Source organism: Mauremys mutica, chromosome 22 (genome assembly GCF_020497125.1).
Source record: "Mauremys mutica isolate MM-2020 ecotype Southern chromosome 22, ASM2049712v1, whole genome shotgun sequence".
Classification (NCBI taxonomy): Eukaryota; Metazoa; Chordata; order Testudines; family Geoemydidae; genus Mauremys; species Mauremys mutica.
In genome coordinates this window covers 23,506,690-23,513,590 of record NC_059093.1, presented here as the reverse complement: position 1 = coordinate 23,513,590, position 6,901 = coordinate 23,506,690, and the positions used below count along the sequence as shown (strand labels likewise).

The window sequence follows — 6,901 nt, the reverse complement described above, 5'->3', positions numbered from 1 at the left end:
CACCCCCACTGTTCTTAGTTCCTGGAGAAGCTGTGTTCACCCACCCCCATGGAATTACATACAGTGTCTGGCCCACAATGTTACATATACTTAATACAGTAAGATCTCCCAAAGATATTGCAGTAAATTGCCATATCTGTCACAGCACGCATCTTATATACAATAGTAATACTTTGCATTTATAGTGCCCTTTTCATCTGAAGATCTCAAAGAACTTTACGATGTTGGGTGGGGTAAGTATTAACCCCACTTTACAGATAGGTAAAATGAGTCACAGAAAGATTAAATAACTTGCCCAGAGCAAGTCCCTGGCTGTGGTGGGGGCAGAAAGAAACCTCAGTATTAAAATAACCCTCAGAATGTGCTATTTGAAAGAATTATATAAAACAGTATGTTGCTATCTTAATGGGCAATACATCATAATACAAAAGGTCTATTAACCTCATTTCCCCCCATGCAGTTTCAGTTGGAGATGGTATTTCTCACTGCCTGTTTTTAATTTGTGTAATGTTGCTGTGTGCTGAAGAGTAATCATGGCCCATTACAGTAATAGCTGAATTTCCTGTGTATACTTAATTTGTATAACATTTTGTATGCTTGAGGATGAAGAGTGCTATTGAAATAAGATTAAATCTGACACACATACAGGCACGTCCTGCATCCTTTGCACACCTAAAAACTCCACTTGATGGCAGTAGGCATTTTACATATGCAAGGTATACGGGCCCACATATAAACAGCAAAGATCTACCTGGTAAGAGAGGAAAGATGGGTTTGAGATAGATTGGCACTCAGGAGAGCCACGTTCTGTTCAAGGATCTGCCACAGGCTGCCTCTGTGACCATAGAAAAGCCACATGATCTCAGTGTACCATGGAGAATAATAGTTCACTACATCAAATGAGAGCTATAAGACTTTCAGATACTATGGTGATGGAGGTTATATACATTCCAAGATATAGAAAAGAAGTAGAGTTCTTTACTAAGAGCCTTCGCTTAATTCTGCTATGAACACCAAGGAAGTTCTGATATATTAAACATGGTTCTGAAAAGTTAGTACAACACCCCCCCTCCCAAATATAACACAAAACATATGGAACAAGATTCTTTTCAGAAACGTGTAGCAGCATAAAAAACAATAGAATTAACCTGAAAAATACAGTACAGTATCAAGGTGTTTCCATAACTTCTTCTAATGTTACATAAAACAGCAAAGCAAACAAACACACATAACCTACATGCATTTCCACAATTAAGAAAAACAGCTTTCCCCCTAGTATAAAGTGCTTTGCAGAGACCAAAAACTATTTACATTGATCAGAATGCCAAGCACGGACATTGTCTTCTGTGAAATCTGGCAAACAATGATAAATTCTTGATACTGGGACTTGGTCTTGATTTCCTTTTATAACTTGGCCCCATAAACTATCTTCATAGTCCATTATTTGGTCTGCTTGTAAAATTGACATTTAAGATCTGAAACTGTATGTACCATGCCCTTCGTGTAGTATGACTGGCATTTGAACAGGTCCCATTTATCACTGGCAGGTTCCTCTGAAAGAGACAGGCTTGACATACAAGGTTTGGATCAGGATTAATATTTCCCCGAAGTCTGGAAGTGTTTGTCCATAATGCCCAGAACCAAACTCCTGTATCCAAAGGGGGTCACCTGTGAAATTTCTATCCAGATCTTGGTTCAACTTCCGCAATTCCCCTCACTGTAGTTCAGGGATCTGTGAATCCAGGGTTCAAGTTCAGATCCACTCCTAATAGAAAGGCAATTTAAAATATACTGTTTCCACAAATAAATGGCCCTGTAGCAGGAAAAGCTAAATGAACAGTAAGACTAAGCAGTGGCTGGTTTGGGGATTGAACCTGGGGTTTCCATTCCTAGGATCTGACTTGCTAGTGATGAAACATTAGACATTACTAGACAATGAAACTAATCCCACTCCCTTTTCAAGGACATGATACAATCCCTTGAGAGGATATATCTGATCATGCACCATCCTGTAACTGAGGTGCTCATAAAGATGAATTCTATATCGTGACTGGAGCCTGCTGTAACTACTGGGAGCAGGCCCTGAATGCTTAGCTGTAGCATTAATGCATATAAATAAAAAGTATAATCCAAAGAGATATAATAAAAGAAATAAAAAAACAAAACATTATATCTGACACGAGAAGAACTGACCCAAAACCATCTGGAAAGTTTTGTGCAGAGAACTTCAGCCTTTTTTCTCTGATTTAGTCCTCTCCCAGCAGGAAAATTATCCTGGTGTAAAAACAATGCTGGAGATTGAACGACCTCACACTTAGATAGCATCCATCCAGACCAGGGCTGAGAAACACTGGTGAGGGTAATAGTGGGGGGGACAATATGGGGAAGTTTGCACTCCCACTGCTTGTGCTGTACTCGTGTCTGTGAATAAATGGAGAGAACATCAATCTCCAGGACTGTTGATCCAGCAACTTTCAGCAGAACTAAATAAAATTAAAAAGTGAAACATAAATCCTCTAATAACTAAATGCTCTGTTCATTTCTGTCTATCTGAAGGATGTATAGTCCTAACTGACTTCTCCATTTTTCACTGAATAGAAAGGATATTTGTGGTGGATCTTCCATTGTCAAGTGTGGAAATATTAACGTCTCATTCTTGAACAAAACCCCACATTTTTGTATTGTTGTTCTGACTGTACCAGGGGTTATAACAAACAAATGACAAGTTCTTTCTTTATCAATCTCTCTAGTCCCACAGGCAATGTTGTTTGCTAAGTGTCCCAGTGTTTGGCAGAGGGTGTTTTCTTCAGTTCCAGCCATATCAATTATTTCTACTAATGGGTCTCTCTTATTGATACTGAGCAGAAACCTGGGAGGCATATAGGTGTGAGCAAAGAGTAGAATATAGTGTGCTGGATGGTTCAGGGACTCTGTAGAATGTATGAGCTGTTCTAATGAGACAGGCATGGGATCAGCCCTCCCTGGTGTAAGCACCCAAACAAAAGGGCACCAAGAACATTGAAAATAATAATGATGGGTTTCCACTTCAGGGTTCTATTCTGCGGTGTGATCAGTAGGACTAGTGGTAAAATAAGAGGAATGAGGAATCGAGGTTCTTGATGGTTGAATAGGGAAAGGAATGCCAAAGGAACAAAATAGAATAATAATAATGTTGGCTTGCCTTTGGCAAGCACCAACATTGTAGGTGGTCTATGATTATGTAGTCTGATCCATGATAATAGATGGATGTTTAATTTCAGCATTTTTAAACCAACACTGATGGCCAGAATGTGCAGGATCCCAAAGAGCATTATCCCATTGACTGCAAAATGAGTAAATCTTGGGTGAATCCCATGCTGTGCAAGATTATGGAGATTAAGATTATAGCGGAGAAAATTAAAAGGGGTCACTGTTACATTCTGATTTATTTGAGCTATGGTGCTTAACAAGCCATTCTTTTTAATGCTGTATAGGCTAATCTCTGATCCAATGGAGGTAAAATATAACGTGTCAGCTGCTGTGAAGATGATGGCAGTGAAAGCTGTGCTTGAAACAAGCTTCAAGAGGTGCTTTGCAATAGTTTTAATACTGTGCTGAGAAGTGGCATTTAAAACTGCCCAGTAAAGCAGTGGCATTAAAGCAAATGCCAGAAAAGTTGGCCTGTTGAAAAACCCAGCAACTGTTATAATCCCTATGAGACTGCTACTGGTAGGTTTCGCCTGGCTGATGTCTGTTCCATAACCAACGGCTTTTGGAGATACTAGTACCATCAGCAGGGCAAACAGAAGTCCTTCAAGTGTGTTAGTAAATGTTCTTGTGTAAAATACTAGTGTGACATAGGACCCAGCAAGCAGAACCAGGGCGTTCCACCGATCTGCACCCCAGAAAGGAGCTAGCCGATACACGCTATAGTCAAGTATGAAAGAAAAGGTGGTGAGGAGAAGGCGAGGTGACACAAGAAGGGTGTAGCTGTTGATGCCATTTGACCACATGCCCAGCTGTTGCAAAGACTTGATCATCCAGTAGGTAATGCCAGATGTAATTAATGGGAACACAACTGTTCTACAAGGAGAACTGGAAAGGAATTCCCAGGGATAATAGACTTGTAGGTCTAAAATATCTCCTGCGGAGGGAGAAGAAAAGCAGATGACACATTTTGGTAAATTGACCAGTATACATGCATTAAAAATACAGTTTGCTGTGAGAAGCAGCATAGTTAAGTGGACAATAATACTGTAACAAAACTATAACCATCTAGGACTTCAGAGTAGTTATTATGTTGTCCACCATGGCTATTTAGAACTTCATGGTGAGAACAGAAAGAGAAATCAGATCTTCCTGTTCCCAAAATAAAAACTTCTACCCTCCGAGCTGCTCCAGCCCTGGCAGCTGCTCCGGTTGTGGGGGCCGCTTCAGGCTTAAGGCCTGCTCCGGCCTTGGGGGCTGCTCTAGCTCCAGATGCTGCTCCAGCCCTGGGGACTGACCCAGCCCTGACTGCTCGGGCTGCTCCAGTTCTGGCTACTGCTCTGGCCCTGGGGGCTCTCCAGCTCTCTGCCGCTACTCCAGCCTTAAGGGCTGCCACTGTTCCAGCCCCAGCTGCTGTTCCTGCGGTGGGGGCTGCTCCTGCAGCCAGAGCAGAAGCTAAAGAACTCACAGAGGTCTGTTAAAGTCACAGAATCCATGACCTCCATGAAAAAAATCATATCCTTAATTATAATACATACAGAACCCACCTTACATGGGGGTTGTGAGGATTTGTTGGTACTTGTATAGTGCTTTTTGTAGATGAAAAATATTATATGAAGGCTAAGTATTATTCATTTAAAAATGTTCAAATGGAAAGTTCAGTTCTCAACATATTTTCAAACAACCTGCCCATTTTATATAAATATACTAGACATAGCTTTATTAATCAATTACAATTCCTAGATAATAGAATTAGGTTCCAATGTTACAGTCACCCAACATGCAGAATATCCATTAGCTTCAATAGGTGTTCTGCATACAGAGAGCCTGAAGAATTCAGAGATTTTTAAGGCCAGAAGGGACCACTGTGATCACCTAATCTGACTACTTTCTTAACAAAGTATATAGAATTTCACTCAATATTTGCTGCATCAAGCCCAATAGCTGTGCATTGTGTGAAGAATTACTTCCTTTTGTTTGTTTTACATGTCCTGCCTATTAATTTTATTAGGTTCTTGTGTCATGTGAAGGGATAAATAACACTTCCTTATTCACTTTCTCTAGACCAGGGGTCGGTAACCTTTCAGAAGTGGTGTGCCGAGTCTTCATTTATTCACTGTAATTTAAGGTTTTGCGTGCCAGGAATATATTTTAATTTTTTTAGAAAGTCTCTAAAAACTATAGATAGGTCTATAATATATAACTAAACTATTGTTGTATGTAAAGTAAATAAGGTTTTTAAAATGTTTAAGAATCTTCATTTAAAATTAAAATTAAAATGCAGAGCTCCCCGGACCGGTGGCCAGGACCCGGGCAGCATGAGTGCCACTGAAAATCAGCTCGTGTGCTGCCTTCGGCACGCGTGCCATAGATTGCCTACCCTGCTCTAGACCATTCACAATTCTATGGACTTCTACCACACCCCTTCCCCCCCCTTAGTCTTCTCATTTCCCAGCTGAATATTCACAGTTTTTTTAATCTCTCTGGCAAGCTGTTCCATACACCTAATCATTTTTGTTGCCCTTCTCTTCACCGTATCCATTTCCAATATATCTTTTTTGATATGGGGGGCGGGAGGGGGGGGGGGAAACCAGAACAGCACACTGTATTAAAGGTGTGGGCATAAAATGGATTTATATGGTGGCACTGTGATCTTTTCTATCTTATTATCCATCCCTTTCCTAATGGTTCCTAACATTGTTAGCTTTTTAGACTTTCGCTCCACATTAAGCAGATGTTTTCAGAGAACTATCCACAATTACTTCAACATCTCTTTCTTAAGTGGTAACTGCTAATTTAGGTCACATAATTTTGTATTTAGAGTTGGGATTATATTTTCCAATGTGCATTACTTTGCATTTATCAACTTTGAATTTCATTTGCCATTTTGTTACCCATACACCCAGTTTTGTGAGATCCCCATTGTTACTCTTTGCAGTCTGCTTTAGACTTAACTATACTGTATCATCTGCAATCTTTGCCACCTCACTATTCACTCCTTTATCCAGATCATTTATAAATATGTTGAACAGTACAGATCACTGGAGGACACTGCTAGTCACGACTCTCCATTCTAAAAACTGACCATTTATTCCTATGCTTTGTTTCCTGTCTTTTAACCAGTTACTGATCCATGAGATGACTTTCCCTCTTTTCCCATGACTGCTTACTTTGCTTAATAGCATTTGGTGAAGGATCTTGTAAAAGGCTTTCTGAATGTCCAAGTACACTATATCTACTTGTAGCGAAGTGAAGACTCACTGGCATGGCGCCTCCTGCTGGTCGTCTGTGAATTAGCTCTCCAGCATACAGAGCACCTCCTACTGGCTGGCGTCTCACCTGCCACTGGCCCCCATGTCCCTCCCGGACCCCAGTGCCCCTTTACCTCTGGGTTCTGCCCCAGCAGTACTCCCACACTCTGGGTCTCATCTCCCAGGGGAGCCTCCAACCCTCTAAACTCATCTTGCCTCAGAGGCTACTGCCAGTCATCATCTAGTCCCCGCTCCCTGGGGCAGACTGCAGTCTGTCATGGCCACACATCATTGGCAAGGGGTTAGGACCTGCTGCCTCTGCCTATTCCCAGGCTGCACCTCTGTAGCCCCAGTACCTTCATAGGCCTTCAACAAGCTGCCTCTGCCTTTGCCCTTCCCCTGCTCTGCTTCAAGTACCTTGCTCCCAGGCAGCTAGCCCTTCCCACTCCAGGGTTAGAGTGAAA

At 41.4% G+C, this 6,901-nt stretch overlaps 1 pseudogene; it reads right to left on the bottom strand.

The window, feature by feature from the left end:
* Positions 1–198: 198 nt before the first annotated feature.
* Positions 199–6,453, bottom strand: LOC123354638 (annotated as a pseudogene).
* Positions 6,454–6,901: the final 448 nt, after the last annotated feature.